Here is a 17,472-nt window from a genome sequence, read left to right as displayed (position 1 = left end):
CCGTGAATAATTTCACTTACTGGTGTAAGTGCTTGCAGCTGTACAAGTTGGCCTGGGACCCTGGGTACTTACTTAGGTGGCTAGCCCCTGCTGAACTCCATGCTGCCACGCCTTCACTGCTATGAGTGCACTAGCTTGCTAGATTAAAGCTAGTTCCGGTGTTTCTACATGAGCTGCCATCACACATCTGACTGCAGTGCAGATATACCCAAAGCATGAATATAGCTATATAAGTACACTGCACCTGGAAATCTCCAAGGACTCCGCTGTAAGCAGGATAGGCAGCCATATTGTGTTCAGTTCAATACAGTTACCGAGAGAGAGCATATACTTTGCTCTCTCCTAGAGACTTACCTTTTGTTCTTCTTTGTTCTGTTGTCCTTTTAATCTAAAATAAGGGTCATTCAGCCCCAAAGTATCTATTTACAGGGAAACATAAAACAAATAGTCAATACATTTGAGAATATCACTGTCGGTTCGCAGTTGGCAAATCAGAAAAAAAACGCACTAAACAAATTATTCATTGGGGAAAAAAATCAATAATTTCTAATAATGATATGATTTAATACTTAGGTAGCATTTTTATGTGGATTGTATGAAAGACGCCCTACAAAATATGGCTACATTGTACTGGAATTAAGGACATTATTTCAAGATGGAAGAAGGAAACAAAAATAAAATTGAGGGATAACTTTTCCACAAAGTTTCTAAAGTGGGAATTTGAACTCTTTCTCTCTTACACGTACACACAGATTTCCCAGCTTGACTGCCTCTGCTCCTTTGCTGTGGAGTATGTGTTATCTGATACCTCAGTTCTCCCAGCAGGCAGGGGGATACTTTGCTTAGGGCTCCACCCCTAGCCTCTCTGTCGCCAGTATGAGAGAAGAAGACAGAGAAATAGAAATCACTTGGAAAGGGACTAGAGAGAAAAAATAAGTGCAGAGAAAATGGACCAGCAATAACATTTTCCAAGGTAAAACTGATTTTTGTTCATGTGGTTATTTTTTCTACAACAGTGGCTTCTACTCCCTAAATTGTTAAACTCTGAAATGTATTTTGGAGAAAAGGGAAGGAGATCTTCTGACATGGCATAAGTTTCTAAAAGTTTGCAGATTTTACTGTTTCAGCTGTGATTTGTACTCTTTTTAGGCACCTCAACAATGCAGCGGAGGTCTAAATATGTGCCTGTGAAAGTGGAATCCCAGAGATAGTATATGTTAGCAAGGTCATTGCCGTTAACTTCTGAGATTCCAGTTAAAGCATGAAGTGATAAAGATTTATTTAATACCAATACTGTAGTTGTGTAAAATTCCTGACATCCAGAGTGGGTTTGGAATAATGCAGAATCTAAATATAGAGAAGCTGGAGCTTGAGCTGAAGCGTAGCTTTCGAAAATGGATACGAAAAGATTCTCAACTAAAAATGATTTTGTTTTAATGGTTTTAGGAGTTCTATTCCAGCTGGTTTAGCAAATTGTATAATATTTTATTCTTCAACATCTTTTAGCCCAATCCAAATACACCATTCCGTAGTTACTACAATGGGAAGCAATTAATATAGAAAACATATTACAGAATAACACACGCTCACAACAAATGAAGTAGTTTGTGTATTTTAAATATGATCTAAAAGTGCTTCGAGAACCCAAAATGTCATTCTGTAGAAGATGTGTGCACTGTAATTAGGGTTGTGAACTATTTTGGTGACACAGCCTTACATGGGGCCCATCTACGCATCTGAAGCAAAAAAGTTTATGAACTTTTAACTTTCCCTCTGCAATGCCAAATGTAGAGGAGTTTAAACATTAGTACTTCCAAACAGAGAAATATTTTCATCGAATTTCTTGCAGCATTGTAAAAAGCATCTTAAATTTAAAAGCTGTTTTTCCCCATGTATCTCTTTTTTTAAATACTTGCGTAATGGAGCTGTTTCAAAAGGGGTGGGGGAGAAATGGCACCGCTGGAGAAATGATGAGAAGTCCAATTTTTGGCTACTTTCTATGAAAACTGGATTCTTTTCTTCACTTGTTTGTCAGGCAACATTTAATTTTCATCTCAGTAAATGTCCCACTTCTATTTTTTGACTACATAAAAAGCTATTTTTGCTGCTGAAAATTGCTCCAGTGAAAACAAAAGTAATTTGTAAAATTTGTGCTGAAAAGTTGCAAAAGTTATGCTCCTCTTTTACTTTCACTATTACACAAAATTCGGCACTAAAGGGAATAGCATTTGTGTTTTATTCTAAAACTATTTGCTTATATTTGTTCAAAACAGAAAAGGCCAATAACATTTTTGCTCTTTTTCAGCAGTTTCATTTCCTGAGATAGACATTAGTGTACTTATATTAGCAGACTTTGATACGGGAGAGGAAATTATTAAAACAAAACACAATCTTTGCTTAAGGGTCAGAAAAATACAGTTGTGTCACTTTGTGCGAAGATACATTTAAACTCAAACGGGCCTAATTCTTGATCATAGAATCATAGAATATCAGAGTTGGAAGGGACCTCAGGAGATCATCTGGTCCAACCCCCTGCTCAAAGCAGGCACAATTCCCAATTTTTTTTTCCCCCCTCAGAGATTGAACTCACAACCCTGGGTTTAGCAAGCCAATGCTCAAACCACTGAGCTATCCCTCCCCCCAAAAGCAGGACCAATCCCTAAATGGCCCCCTCAACGATTGAACTCACAAGCCTGGGCTTAGCAAGCCAATGCTCAAACCACTGAGCTATCCCTCCCTCCTTACCCTGGTTTTGCACCTGTGTAACTCTAGGGACATCAGAGGAGATACTCTACGTTATTTAAATCAGCATGAGAGGAGACTCAGGCCTGTGCAGCTCAGATGTGGGTGATTTTTGATTCCTGGGAATATTGACATCACTAATTGTACCACTGTCCTGATGAATGGCATGTCAGAGTAATGGCACTGGACTATTTTGTCTTGCTAAATCATTTGGGTTGATAACTAAAAATAAATGTGTTAGTCTCTAACGTGCCACAAGTACTCCTTTTCTTTTTTTAAAAAGAATTGTGTATGCATGTATACGTATGGAAGGTTGGTTTGGTCCTCTTTAGCATTGTTTATCTTTACCGTCACTCATTCGCTCTTAAGATAAAGATATAGATATATCAATGTGCTTTCTACTTGCTTTAGATTGTTTAGTCATAAGAGCCCACCATAAAATGTAGTAGTCTTGACAGTTGCACTCCATGACAGCCAAAAGTATCTGCGTAATGAATGGATTGATAGTTTAGCTGTAAGCATCATGTATGCACACATGTACTGTGGGGTGCATTAACTTTATTGTAACAGATACGACAGACCTCCACAAATACAGCTATAAATTGTATATTTTTGTGGAAAATATTCCTTTGTTTTAAAGAATAAGTTGGTTTCACGTATTAAAAAAGAGGAAAACTTTTTTATCTCTGCTGCAGCGTAAATCTGCTCTGTTACATCCAAGCATCTCCAGAAGGGTGGGTGTAACCCAGAGACTTTGGCCCATTATGTGAGCAATGTGCTGTATTTCCAACGTTTCCACTATTTAGGGCTCAAAATAGTTTTTCTGTGGCTTTGGCTGTGCAGCCACAGGGACAACTTTCAGTGCATAGCTATTGTCAATGTTAGCCCTAACTCCACGACTGAAAGTGGAAAAGTGGACATCCAACTCAGTGGTTTGTCAACAGATTGCTGTAATGAGTATGATGCAGCATGTTAGACCTCCCTACCATCCCATATATGGAATGTGTCCCGTCCAGATGTCAGACACGTTCAAAATTGAGTATGCTCAGGAGAGTATATTGACATTTGGGAGTGACAACCTTTCAGAAACTGACAGCATCCCTGTAGCCAATAACCTTGGAAGTTATATACCCAGGGTTCTGTGCCGGACACACAATGTACTACACATTTAGAGGAGCCATAAGGTATGCAAGTTGCTACTTTCACTGGGAGGTTGATAATGCGACATCCAGTGGCCAGTTGCTGATGTTGAAATATTAGTGAATTTGCACAAAGCACAAAAAACACCAGCGCTTAACAGGAGCACCATGTGAAGGTTGTTGTCTTGCAAGTGAGTAAATCTGTAGTGACTTAAAAATCTGACAGCCGAGCTTAAACCTTAAATAAAGAAAAAAAAAACTCTGATAATGAGCTACCTGAGTATAATAATAGGGCAGGAAGTTTATAGTGATGTGGGAATAATTTCCCTTGTATATTACAACTTTCTATAACTTCCATTTCATGATCCAGCATTTCTGTTCTCAGTGATTTAGAGAACAGGTTCACAACCTGGTGGACACAAAAAGCTCCAGGTAGAGTTGTGGCATCTCTCCTGTTCCTTATAGCCAGAAGGGAGTGGGTCTTAAAATTCTGGAAAGTGTTGTTATAACATGGGAACACAGTATAGAAAAGGTTGAGAACCGTTGATTGAGAGTTAATAAAAGTGAGAGTGCACCCCGGTTCTCTCCATAAAAGCTAAAAGGAGTATAAGATGAAGGATGATCTATGCAGTGAACAACATTGGATAGATATTCTGAGGAATCAAGCAATTTTAAATTCCTCTCTCTGGTATTTCCTCTGTGAGAGTGTTTTATTTTGAGTTAAGTAAATGGGACATTTTATCTGCTCTTCCAGGAAGTTTTTCTCCTCTTCAAGGACCACATCCAATTAACAGTGTTTTGCTCCAGCAAGATTCTTTCTTTAATGGGAGTTGGATCATGCTGTAGTACAGAAACTTGAAACAGTATTCAAACAAAGGGTCCCCTTGTTGGTAGCTTCTTCTGTGACCTATTCTGTCCTTGATCCTATCCACGTTGCACTTCCCATGGGTTTGATTAGTATTTTTATGCGTAAGACTCCCAATCTACTTTTGTACTCTATCTCTGTTCAGTCTTGCACTTTTACCACCTTCCAAACATATCAACATGGATATCTCATCAACAGCTCATGCATGCACTTCTTCTGTGTTCTTTTCAGTGCAGAGAAGTCTGTCGGTGCTCAACTGAGAATAGTCATATTAATCTTGCCATAGTGTTCCTTGTTTGTAATATCTTCACTAATATATCAGTGTTTGATCGCATGCTTGGTCCAAGTCATTTTTCCAGTCAATTAATAATAAAAAGTTTGTGGCTTTAACTTTATTCATAGATATAACATTAGCTTTCCCTCCACTGCTCTGCAACCTCATTTTAATACCTAGTATCACACATCTGTAGCATCAGCACACAAGGAGATACTGTTGCACATCCTTTCCCTTACTGTTCAGTGAGCTGTCATTTGTCATTCAACAGCAGATCGCCAGCAGGTGAGCAATGATAGCAACAATAATGTGGAAATGCTGTCTAGTAATGCAAGCAAAACTATTTCCTGACATTTTTGTCTTCACATTCGGATAGGTCACAGGGACCTAACAGGACATTTCATATTGCTCCAACTAACTTTAAAAGGAGTTTGTTATACTTTTTGTTTCTGTTCTGCAAAAGCATCCACATTGTACCATTATAGAACTCAAGGGCCATGCACCTGATAAGTTAATATCCCATAGTAGCCCATAATTCACCACAGATGAGTGGTTAAACATTTTACTCCATATTTTGAAAACACTTATAGTACATGTGGGGGGAAAAGAAAGTCTAAGACATACTAAACCTCTGAATTTACTTTCTTGCTGGGAAGTAGCTATTCGTCATGTATTTTGCTTGTTTTCATCAAGCAGTGAATAGTGGGGTTACCTGAAAAGATGAAATGGATAAAAAGAGGAACAGCAGCTCCCTCCCGATCCCTTAAGCTCTCCTCAAAAGTTGATCCTATTCTTCTGCACAGACACCTAAAAAGTGATGATTCCTCCCCACCATAACACTTGTAGATATAAGTGATATGTTTACCCTTCCCATCTTGGTAAACTCAGCCAAAACACAGATGGATTGTTTCAAATTCCTCTCCCCTCCCTCTTTTTATGTAGCCCTTCCCTCACCCCTATTCCCCAAACAGGCAGCAGTGAGAGGGAGTATGCTTGTAGATTCATAGATTCCAAAGCCTGAAGCAGGACAGGCTCTAGGCACCAGGACAGGCTCTAGGCACCACCAAACAAGCACGTGTTTGGGGTGGCACAATTCCAGGGGCGCCATTCCGGCCGTCCCTTTTTTTTTTTTTTTTTTGCTTGGGCAGTTGCGCTCTCGGAGCTTGGGGCGGCAAAAGATGTAGAGCCGGCCCTGGCCCGAAGGGCGCATTGGGATCATCTAGTCTGACCTCCTGTATAACAGAGGGCAGAGAACCCCCCAAAGTAATTCCTAGGGCATGTCTTTTAGAAAAACATTCAATCTTGATTTAAAAATTGTCAGTGATGGAGAATCCACTGTGACCCTTGGTAAATTGTTCCAATGGTTAATTACTCTCACTGTTAATATGTATGCCTTATTTCTGGTCTGAATTTGTCTAGCTTCAACTTCCAGCCATTTGGTCATATTATACCTTTCTTTGCTAAGTTTAAGGCTTATTGTTAAATATGTGTTCCCGATGTAGATTTTTGTAGACTGCAATCAAATCACCCCTTAACCTTCTCTTTGGTACGATAAACAGATGATTGAGCTCCTTGAATCTGTCACTATAAGGCATGTTTTCTATTCCTTTAGTCATTCTTGTGCCTCTTCTCTGAACCCTCTCCAATTTATCAACATCCTCCTTGAACTGTGAGCAGCAGAACTGAATACAGTATTCCAACAGCAGTCGCACGAGTGCCAAATACAGAGGTAAAATAACCTCTCTACTCAAGATTCCCATTTAGGCATCCCAGGCTTGTATTTTGGTCACAGTGTCACATTGGGAGCTCTTGTTCAGCTGATTATGCACCATGACCCCCAAATCTTTTTCAGAGCCACTGCTTCCCAGAATAGAGTCCCACATTCTGTAAGCGTGGCCTACGTTCTTTTCTCTCCAGTGTATATATTTATACTTAGCCATATTAAAACCCATATTGTTTGCTTGTGGTCAGTTTACCAAGAGATCAAGATCACTCTGAATCAGTGAGCTGTCCTCTTCATTATTGACCACTCCCCCCATTTTTGTGTCATCTGCCAACTTTATCCGTGATGATTTGATGTTTTCTTTCAAGTCATTGATAAAAATGTTAAGTAGCATAGGGCCAAGAACCAGTCCCTGTGGGACATGACTGGAAACACCTGTTTTATGATGATTCCCCATTTACAATTATATTTTGAAATGTATCTGTTAGCCAATTTGAACTCCATTTAATGTGTGCCATGTTAATTTTATATTGTTCTAGTTTTTAATCAAAATGTTGTGTGGTACCTAGGCAAATGCCTTACAGAGAACTCAAGTATATTACATCAACACTATTATCTTTGTCAACGACTTGTAATCTCACCAAAAAAAGAGATCAAGTTAGTTTGAGTCTATTTTCCATAAACCCATGTCAAATTGCATTAATTACGTTACCCTCCTTTAATTCTTTATTAATCAAGTCCCAAAACAGATACTCCATTGTCTTGCCAGTATTGATGTCAGGCTAACAGGCCTCTACTTACCCAGGTCATCCCATTTACCTTTTTTAAAAATTGGCACATTAGCTTTCTTCTAGTCTTCTGGAACTTCCCCAGTGCTCCAAGACTTGTTGAAAATCAACATTAATGGTCCTGCAAACTCCTCAGCCAGCTCTTTAAAAACTCTTGGATGCAAGTTATCTGGGCCTGCTGATTTAAAAATATCTAACTTTAATAGCTTCTGTTTAACATCCTTCAGACCATACTACTGATATGGAAAGAGTGTTATCATCAGCATATGATGAAACTATATTTCCCCCCAAATACAGATCAGTAATATTAATTGAGCATCTATCTTTTCTGCATTATTATTGATAATTCTACCACTTCCATCTAGTAATGGATCAATACCATGGTCAGGATTCTTTTTGTTCCTAATACATTTAGAAAGCTCCTTCATATTGTCCTTAACTCTGCCGGTCATAGAGTTCTTCTTATGTCCCTTTGCTTCCCTTATCAATTTTCTACAATTCCTAACTTCTGATTTATATTCTTTACTATCAACTTCCTCTTTCTTCCATATGTTTATATATATAGTTGCTTTCACCTTCCCTCTAAACCAGGTCATTTTTTAAACTAGTATGGCCTTCTTTCTCAGTTGGCTGATTGCGGCTTTTGGGGCATCTAGTAAGGTGTTCTTAAATGATTCCCAATTATCATTCATATTTTTCTGATTAAATTCTTCCTCCCAGCTGATTTAGCTCATAATTGTCTTCAGCATTATGAAACTGGCCCTATTAAAGTACCAGGTATATATATTTACTGGTATAAACTTTATTCTGCTTGCACAGTATAAATATGATCAAGTCATAATCACTTGTACCTAAGTGATTCTGTGATCAGTTACTCTTTATCTGTTAAGACAAGGCCTAATAAAAAAAGTCTCTTGTGTTGGCTGCAACCCTTTTTGAGTTAGGAAATTGTCATCTATAACCTGTAGAAAATCAAGGATGTTTTAGTACTGGCAGCATGAGACCTCCAGCATATGTCACTCATATTGAAATCCCCCATGATTACTTAGGTTTTTTTCCCCCTACACATTATATATAGGCATGTAAGGAGGCAGTCATTCTGTTCCCATTTGTGATTTGGTGGTTTGTCGCAGACATCAACTTTAATACCCCATCTTGTGCTCCCTGATGTCTATCAGAAATGGTATTATCTGTTTCTGAGAGTGCCACACCCCCTTCCCTTTTGCCCACTTGATCCATGCTAAATAGTTTATAGCCATTCATTTTTACAATCCAATCGTGTATCCTCCCACCAGATTTCAACTAGATTGAATTTATGCTCATAAATGAGAAATTCCAATCTCCCCTATGCTATCCTATCCTCCCCACACCCTTATGCTTCTAAGCTGAAATGAGGAATACCCCATCCCCACCTTGCAAGAATCAACCTGTTACTTAACATGGTTGTAAAATGGTTTAGAAAATGTGTAATACAAACACGTTAACTATTTTTAAACTGTTCCTGCCCCCTCCCAGCAGTTTTAAAGTTCAATTTAAACAATGCAGTCATTTTGGGAGTCACAGGAAGGCCAAGCTTTTATAATTCAGTAACCTTTTTGTAGACAGTTTCCTTACAATTCAAACATCTCATTTAGCTATCAAACTGCTAGTTTCCAGCTAAACAAAAAGAAATGCAATGTTCATATTCTGAATATGACGAGAAGATCAGAATAATATAACTTGAGATGTACATGTTGCTTCTAATAATTTGGGGCCTGATCTTATCATTGATTTCAATGGGCTTTGGATCAGGGCCTGTGGCACTGTATTAATAATAAATATTAATAATAATTATTACTGTAGCACCTAGTAGCCCTAGTTACGTACCAGGACCCCATTTGTGCTAGACGCTGTACAAACATAACAAAAAGACAGTCCCTGAGTTAGCCCCAGTGTGAAGGGGGCATAGACTGCATTATATGACTGACAAGGATGGTTTTAAGAGACAGCTGTCACAGTAATCTGTCCTCTTTACTAAGACTGGAGGAATCTATTAGCAAATGGAGCCGAGATCATCAGAAAACATTTGCCTGAGTTTAGGAAGCAAGAACAAGATTTTTATAAATGTGCATTTGCAATTGCTTCTGCATAATCTGGACTCTCAATTACCGATTAAATGTCTGTATGACTAGATGTTTAAGTAGTGATTTCCATGGAAATTCCTACAACTGCATGCCTGCACTTCTACAAGTCTGGGCCTGTGAGTATGAAAAATAGTAGATTGACTTCTTTTTGGAATTCAAATGGTTTCTGTCAACAATACTTTCAGGGTGACTTGAGTCCACTTGTTGCATGTTTTATATTAACCTAGTTATGTTATTCATGATGGAAGTTCTGAAGCATAGGTGGGAAGAAAAACGTATTAAGTACTGCACTTGAGATCAGCCCATCTGATCTAAATTGATACACACCATGTCTGAGGTGGTCTACTATTTTTTGTGACTGTGATTTTATAAGGGCCTTAAGAATATACAAAACTTGAATTAATGTTTATAACATGTCATTTCTACCTCCCTGTTGACGGGAAGGAGGTTGTCCAAGTTCCGCTCATTTGGTCTTTGGACACTTGACGTTGGCAACATTTTTCTCATTGAAAAAAAGAACAGGAGTACTTGTGGCACCTTAGAGACTAACCAATTTATTTGAGCATAAGCTTTTGTGAGCTACGGCTCACTTCATCGGATGCATACTGTGGAAAGTGTAGATCTTTTATACACACAAAGCATGAAAAAATACCTCCTCCCACCCCACTCTCCTGCTGGCAATAGCTTATCTAAAGTGACCACTCTCCTTACACTAATTCTTTGCCTCTACTGCAAAACAAGGAGAGAAACTTTCCTCTCACCTGCTGGAATATATTCATCATTAGCTTGCTCCAAAATGTTGAGGATACTCTTCAAAATAATACTTTGCCTTCAGAGATGCTATGTGGTTCAACCATTGTGCCCAATGCAATCTCCTCCGTAGGTTTAAATTAAGAATTGCATACCTCTTTATGTTTTGTCTCTCCCACTCACTCCCCAACTTAAGAGTGTTTTAACCTTCTCCATCAGTAACAGGACTCTGGCATTTTTGTACAACATACACATAATAATGCTATTGTATCTTTCATCAGGCTGTGTAAGACTGTGTTTAGTAACTCTCCAATACGAGTGCATTTTGTTTCATGGAGACATGGCTGACACATGAACAACACCTAAAATGCCTGCTGCCTATTTGTTATTCACGTTATTAATTAAGCTAGACAAAAGGGTTGGAAAAGACCCAGCTTTTTTATTGTTGTTGTTCCATCTTCAGACTGGTTGGCCAAGCCAGAACAATTGTTATCCTAATGGCTACAAAGAAGGTGATAAAGCTCCTTCGAAGAACTTTTATTTTTGCAGGATAGCTATTTTATTTTTTAAATTCATACTTCTAGCAGGATCTTGATAAAGTACCTCCACAGTAAAAAGAAAAGGAGTACTTGAGGCACCTTAGAGACTAACAAATTTATTTAGTCTCTAAGGTGCCACAAGTCCTCCTTTTCTTTTTGCAGATACAGACTAACACAGCTGCTACTCTGAAACCTCCACAGTAAGTATTTTGTAACTATAGTTTAATTTCTGCAGAAATAAATATTAGCATATTATTTTTCCAGCTCTGTCTTTGGTGCAGAGATGTTGTATCGAAAGGAGGTTGACCGCGTTCACTGGCTAAACTACCTCTAGCCTTTTTCTCCACACTTACTAAATTGCAATAGAAACATATGTCTGGAGAATTACTTGAACCCTCTGTAGGTGTGTCTACACCGCAATTAAACACCCCTGGCTGGCCCATGTCAGCTGACTTGGGCTCCTGAGGCTTGTGCTGCACAGCTGTAAAATTGTGGTATAGGGACCATGCCAGGGGGGAGGGATCCAGAGCCTTAGCTCCAGACAGCCCAAACATCGACACTGCAGTTTTATAGCCCCACAGGCTGAGCCCCACAAGCCCAAGTCAGCTAACATGCGCTAGCCGTGGGTGTTTAATTGCAGTGTAGACATAGCCTGTGTCTGTCTAGTCACAACATGCTGGGGGAAGTCATTCTGCTGAAGATTTCTATTTACACTAGACATAATCCTGAGCCACAGCATTTGGATCTGGATCCAAATGTTTCCAAAGCTCAGGTGTTTGAATCTAAAGTATAAGTTTGGCACACTGCAAAGGCAGTAGAATGACACAAAATTTTGTTTGGTTGGGTTTTTGATTTAGTTCAATTTCTAATTTACAGAAATAAAATATGTGGGTCTTTTGGGCTTACTAGTACATACTGTAATGCTCATTATATTTTCCTGTCTCTCTAACTCTATTTTCTAATGAATACATTGTATTGTTCTATGAATGTCTACCTTCTTGTGTTTCCCTGCAATACTCTATCAGCTATTGCGTTGCTATAGTTCTTCAAGAAAAGTGTCTGTCCACTCACATTTCAAGGAAATAAGAACTGCAAGAAAAGTACAGGACACAATTTAATTTTATCAGACACCATCCCACAGTTGTTTTGTTTGTGGTACAATAATTATATAATGTATGATTCTTTATAGGATTATTGCTGGTCAACATCCTTTTTCTAAAATGCTACCAAACATTTCTTAGTAGCTCCTTATTAGATTACAGGTAGGGCGTTCAGAAATTTAAGAGAAGTCCTTCATCCACTGTAGTTTTACAATACTCAGCTTGCCACCAGAAAAACACAACAAAAACTCCTGTGGGCAGGGAAGTTATCGTCAAGCCCTGAGTAGTGTTTCATCCATGATGGAAGCCAGTGCTAACTCTCATGACCAGAATTTCCCAAGCTTTGGGGTAAATTCCCTCCTTTTGGGTTTGGAAAGGGACAGAACCCAGCACACAATGGCCTCCACCAGAGTCACAGCCTGAGTGTCTGAATAGGGGGCGGTATGAAACACTGAGAGGCTGAGGAGGGTTTAAAGTAGACGAGGTGGAAAAGGTGTATCCCCCCACCCCGACAAATAATTGAAAGCGGTAATTTTATGGCCAAATTCTTCATTTTGGAAATACAACCATGATGCCTCCTGTGTGTCATAGTTTGACTGCCGCATGCCCCATGGTCACACTACATCTCCCAGCATGTGCTATGGCCTCCCCTCTTGCTGAGCCACAGTGGTGCTTTATGGGAGTCCCTGGCCCACAGTATGCATAATGTAACCAAGCTGGGGAAAACAGCCCATGGAGGAGGGAATGAGACAGCTCAATGACATCACCCCTGGGGCACCAGTGCAGAATCTTGAAATTGAAAATGTTCCATTTTCATGGCCCCCCAACCTCCAAATAGTTTTGTCAAAAATCCAATTTTCTGTTGAAAAAAATAATTTTTGATTAAAAATATCCACCCTGCCCTAAAGACTGTTGCCCTTCCCCATCCAGCTCCCTGCTTGTCATCCTCCTTGCTCTCCACCCTTACTTCACCCTGACCCTAGCTCCTCTTCAACACTCCCCCATCCCACCTCCTCCCACAGACCCCATCTGCCCCCCAACCTCCCTGCTCTCCACCCTGACCCTAGCTCCTCTTCAACACTCCCCCATCCCACCTCCTCCCACAGACCCCATCTGCCCCCCAACCTCCCTGCTCTCCACCCTGACCCTAGCTCCTCTTCAACACTCCCCCATCCCATCTCCTCCCACAGCCCCCAATCTCCCTGCTCTCCACCCTGACCCTAGCTCCTCAACACTCCCCCATCCCACCTCCTCCCACAGACCCCATCTGCCCCCCAACCTCCCTGCTCTCCACCCTGACCCTAGCTCCTCTTCAACACTCCCCCATCCCATCTCCTCCCACAGCCCCCAATCTCCCTGCTCTCCACCCTGACCCTAGCTCCTCTTCAACACTCCCCCATCCCATCTCCTCCCACAGCCCCCAATCTCCCTGCTCTCCACCCTGACCCTAGCTCCTCAACACTCCCCCATCCCACCTCCTCCCACAGACCCCATCTGCCCCCCAACCTCCCTGCTCTCCACCCTGACCCTAGCTCCTCTTCAACACTCCCCCATCCCACCTCCTCCCACAGCCCCCAATCTCCCTGCTCTCCACCCTGACCCTAGCTCCTCTTCAACACTCCCCCATCCCATCTCCTCCCACAGCCCCCAATCTCCCTGCTCTCCACCCTGACCCTAGCTCCTCTTCAAAACTCCCCCATCCCACCTCCTCCCCCATCCCAACCTCCCTGCTCTCCACCCTGACCCTAGCTCCTCAACACTCCCCCATCCCACCTCCTCCCACAGACCCCATCTGCCCCCCAACCTCCCTGCTCTCCACCCTGACCCTAGCTCCTCTTCAACACTCCCCCATCCCACCTCCTCCCACAGCCCCCACCCTGACCCTAGCTCCTCAACACTCCCCCATCCCTCCTCCTCCCCTTTCCAACCTCCCTGCTCTCCACCCTGACCCTAGCTCCTCAACACTCCCCCATCCCCACCTCCTCCCCTGTAGCAGGGATTGGGCCCGCCCTGCCCAGCCGGCGCCTGCGCGGTGCCGCGGGAATCTGCCTGCGCGCGCGCTCTCGCTCTCTCTCCTCCCCCGCCCCGACCCAGATTCACATCCGGGGCTCTGGGCCCGGCTGTGCCCGAGCGGAGGCGCCGTGTGTGTCCCGCCGTCTGAATAAAGTTTTGCCGAGAGCGAGGCTGGGGCCCAGCGCTCCCCGGCCGCGCGGCCGGTAAGTGCGAGCTGCGGCCTTTCCCCCTGGGGGCGGGAGGTTCCATCCCCCTCCCCCGCTCTCACCGCCCGGGGCTCCTGCAGCGGCTCCCTGACCGCACTGGGACCGGCCCCTGGAGAACAGGGCGCCCCCTGGAGCGGGCTGGGCTGGGCTGGCTTGTCCCGTTGAGAGGGAGAATGGGCTGGTCCCGGGTGGGGGGCTGGTCCCGGGTGGGGGCCTGGGTTGGAGGTAGGTGAGGCTGGGGAGCGGGGCGGGCTGAGGGGGGTCTGGGGGTCGGTGGACGTTGAGGGAGGCTGGGCGTGGCTGGGGGAGGGGGGCGTCGTGGGTCCTGTGATTCCGACGTCTTTGCTCCAGCAGCCTGTGGAGGGACGGGGCGTCCCTGCTCGGCGGGTTTGCTCGAGGCTTCGCCGCGAGTGAGGAGCTGCAGACTGGCTTCACACACCGGGGGTGGGGGCGGAAACCCCAGGGGCTCTGAGACCCGTCGGAAGGATGACCCCCGTCTCAGCGGGGTACCCGCAGAAACAACGAGGAGTCCGGCGGCACCTTGCAGATTTCTTTGGGCGCAAGCTTTCCTGGGTAAGAGACCCTCACTTCTTCAGATGCACGTGGAGGAGAAGTGGGCTTTTTACCCACGAAAGCTTATGCCCAAGAAAGATGACAGAGACGCTTCCCTGTGAGGGGAGTGGAAAGAGTGGGGCTGTTTAGTTTAGTGAGGAGACTTCAGATGAGACGTGAGAGGTGAGTAAAGTACTGATCAGTTGTGCCTGTTTACACTTTCTGGTAATGCAAATGTAAGGGGGCGGGCCATTCAGTGAAACTGCAGATCAGCTCACTTAATGCTGATGACTGGAAATATGTTTAATGTGTTCATCCCTGTGGAACTCCTTGCCTCAAATTGTTGAAGCGTAGGATTTAACAGGATTTTAAAAAGATGAGGAACTAATAAGAACAGTCCTAGTTACATTATCTACAACGTAAACAAGGCTGTAAACCCTCATGATTTGTGGCATACATTTGTGGAGAGGTGGTTATTCCGTAATTGTAAGGATATTCCATTAATTATTCACTATGGCAGTGGTTCTCAACCTGTGGTGTCCACAGACTATGTCTAAGGCAGTGGTGGTCCCCCAACATTTTCAGGTCATGCTCTCCCTTATCCCTAATTACAGTTCCTCCCCCCAGGCTGGGAGCAGGATCACGGGTGGGGTGGGATGGGGGCATGGACACGGTAAGGGTGCCGAGGCTGGGAGCGGCGCCATGGGGCTGGCCCATGCCTCATCTGCACCCCTGTGAACGTTCCTCCACGCTCCACAGTTTGGAGACCTCTGGTCTAAAGGGTCCATGAAAGACTCAGATTGAAAACTCACTGAACAAAATTCTTCTCTCTCTCTCTCTATATATAGACAATAGATTTCCAATGGGGTCCACACCTTCACTGGAAAATTTTAAGGGGTCTGCAAATAAAAAAAGGTTGAGAACCACTGTACTATGGGATTTCTTGTACCTTCATGCAGTACAGACCATGGCCTGATACAGGGTATTGGATTAGATGGACTAATCTGATCCATTAAGGCAGGGGTGGGCAAACTTTTTGGCCCGAAGACCACATCTGGGAATTTAAATGGTATGGTGGGCCATGAATGCTCACAAAATTGGGGTTTGGGTGCGGGGGGAGGTGAGGACTCTGGCTGGGGGTGCAGGCTCCAGGGTGGGGCCAGAAATGAGGAGTTCATGGTGCAGAGGGGGCTCCGGGATGGGGTGCGGGAAGGGGTGCAGGCTCTGGCTGGGGGTGTAGGCTCTGGTGTGGGGCTGGGGATGAGAGGTTTGGGGTGCAGGAGGATGCTCTGGGCTGGGATTGAGGGGGGCAAGCGGGGGATCAGTGCTGGGGCAGGGGGTTGGAGCATGGGGAGAGGCTCAGGGGCGCGGGATCCGAGCAGCACTTAACTCAAGCGGCTACTGGAAGCAGTGGCATGTCCCTTCTCCAGTTCCTACACAGATGCGGGTCCAGGTGACTCTGCACGCTGCCCTGTCCGCAGGCACCGCCCCTGCAGCTCCCATTGAAGCACCGGAAGGGGGCGTACCGCTGGAGTACGTGGGAGCCGGAGCGAGGCCATGCCAGAGTGGGGCAAGCTCCAGACCCTGGTCCCTAGCGGGAACTTGCAAGCTGGCTTAAAACAGCTCAGGCCTGCGGGCTGTAGGTTGCCCACCACTGCATTAAGGCAATTCCTGTGTTTCCATGGCTTGTGGTCTGATTAGGGGGACATAATAGAGGAAGCATGGTCTTGTGGTTAAAACACAAGACTGGAATCAAGTGACCTGTGGGTTTTTTCCATTTCTGTGACTTCCTATGTGTACTTGGGCAAACTATTTAACCTCTTTATGTTTAATTTTTCTCTTCTGTAAAGTGGGGATAGTACTTCCCTGCCTTCCAGAGACATAATTCACTAATGTTTGTATAGTGCGTTATGGTTCTTTAATGGAAGGTGCTACGAAATTGTAAAGATTATACTTAATGAATAACTTGGAGATCGGATCCAATCTAATGAGATATCCAGGGAATAACTTGCAACGTTTATTGCAACGTTTATTGCAATAATACTTGCAACGTATTATTGTGCTATGCTTCCATGTTGTCTTGTTTATAGCTGCAAAATTCAGTTGTAGATACCATGTCATGCTGCTCTCCTTTCACTGTAATAGAGCAACTTACTTTAAACCCCAAATATTCAGCTATGGTGGTCAGCACTTTTTTTTTTAAGAAGGTTTATTCAATGCACACTTTTCCCAGCTGCAGTAATGCTTAGGAAGCCTGATGTTCATGAGTACCATAACTTTGTCAGATTCTGAATCTTGTTTTTGGTTGTGTTCAACCTCATTTCCCCCCTTCCCTCTATCTACATTTTGCTGCCATTTTCATCAAAAGCTGCTATATTTCTCACTAGTCAGCAAACAATGGTGCTACAAGGTGATGGAAAAGCTAGTAACTTCAGTAAAGGAGTTTTAGTATAATTTTGAAAACATTAAAATGTAGGTCTTAGATTAAAATAAACTTTATGTAGTTGAATAAATATGCTGCTTGATTTCTTAATTTGATCCCCACAGTAAGACAGTAGTGGTTCCACGCTTACCCTCACTTGAATCAAACTTTGCTGACTAAGCCTTGAAATTACTGTTAATTGCCTCAAGGCATTTATTTTTTAAAAAACATCTGCC

General features: G+C 43.2%; 1 protein-coding gene across 14 annotated transcripts in view; it reads left to right on the top strand.

The window, feature by feature from the left end:
- The first annotated feature begins 937 nt into the window (after window positions 1-937).
- SMAD5 (SMAD family member 5) overlaps window positions 938-17,472 on the top strand; it is a 36,463-nt gene continuing 19,928 nt past the window's right edge. For 7 of the 14 annotated variants that reach the window (XR_012160214.1, XM_073355504.1, XM_073355501.1 and 4 more), the window contains exon 1: window positions 14,127-14,259. The gene's annotated coding sequence lies outside the window, so the exon portion shown is untranslated. Of the gene's footprint in view, window positions 974-14,126; window positions 14,260-14,598; window positions 14,998-17,472 lie in introns of those variants that run through there. The other 7 variants (XM_073355506.1, XM_073355502.1, XM_073355499.1 and 4 more) reach the window with 4 other exon arrangements.

This window comes from Lepidochelys kempii, chromosome 8 (genome assembly GCF_965140265.1).
Source record: "Lepidochelys kempii isolate rLepKem1 chromosome 8, rLepKem1.hap2, whole genome shotgun sequence".
Taxonomy (NCBI): Eukaryota; Metazoa; Chordata; order Testudines; family Cheloniidae; genus Lepidochelys; species Lepidochelys kempii.
This window is presented reverse-complemented; position numbering and strand designations above follow the sequence as displayed.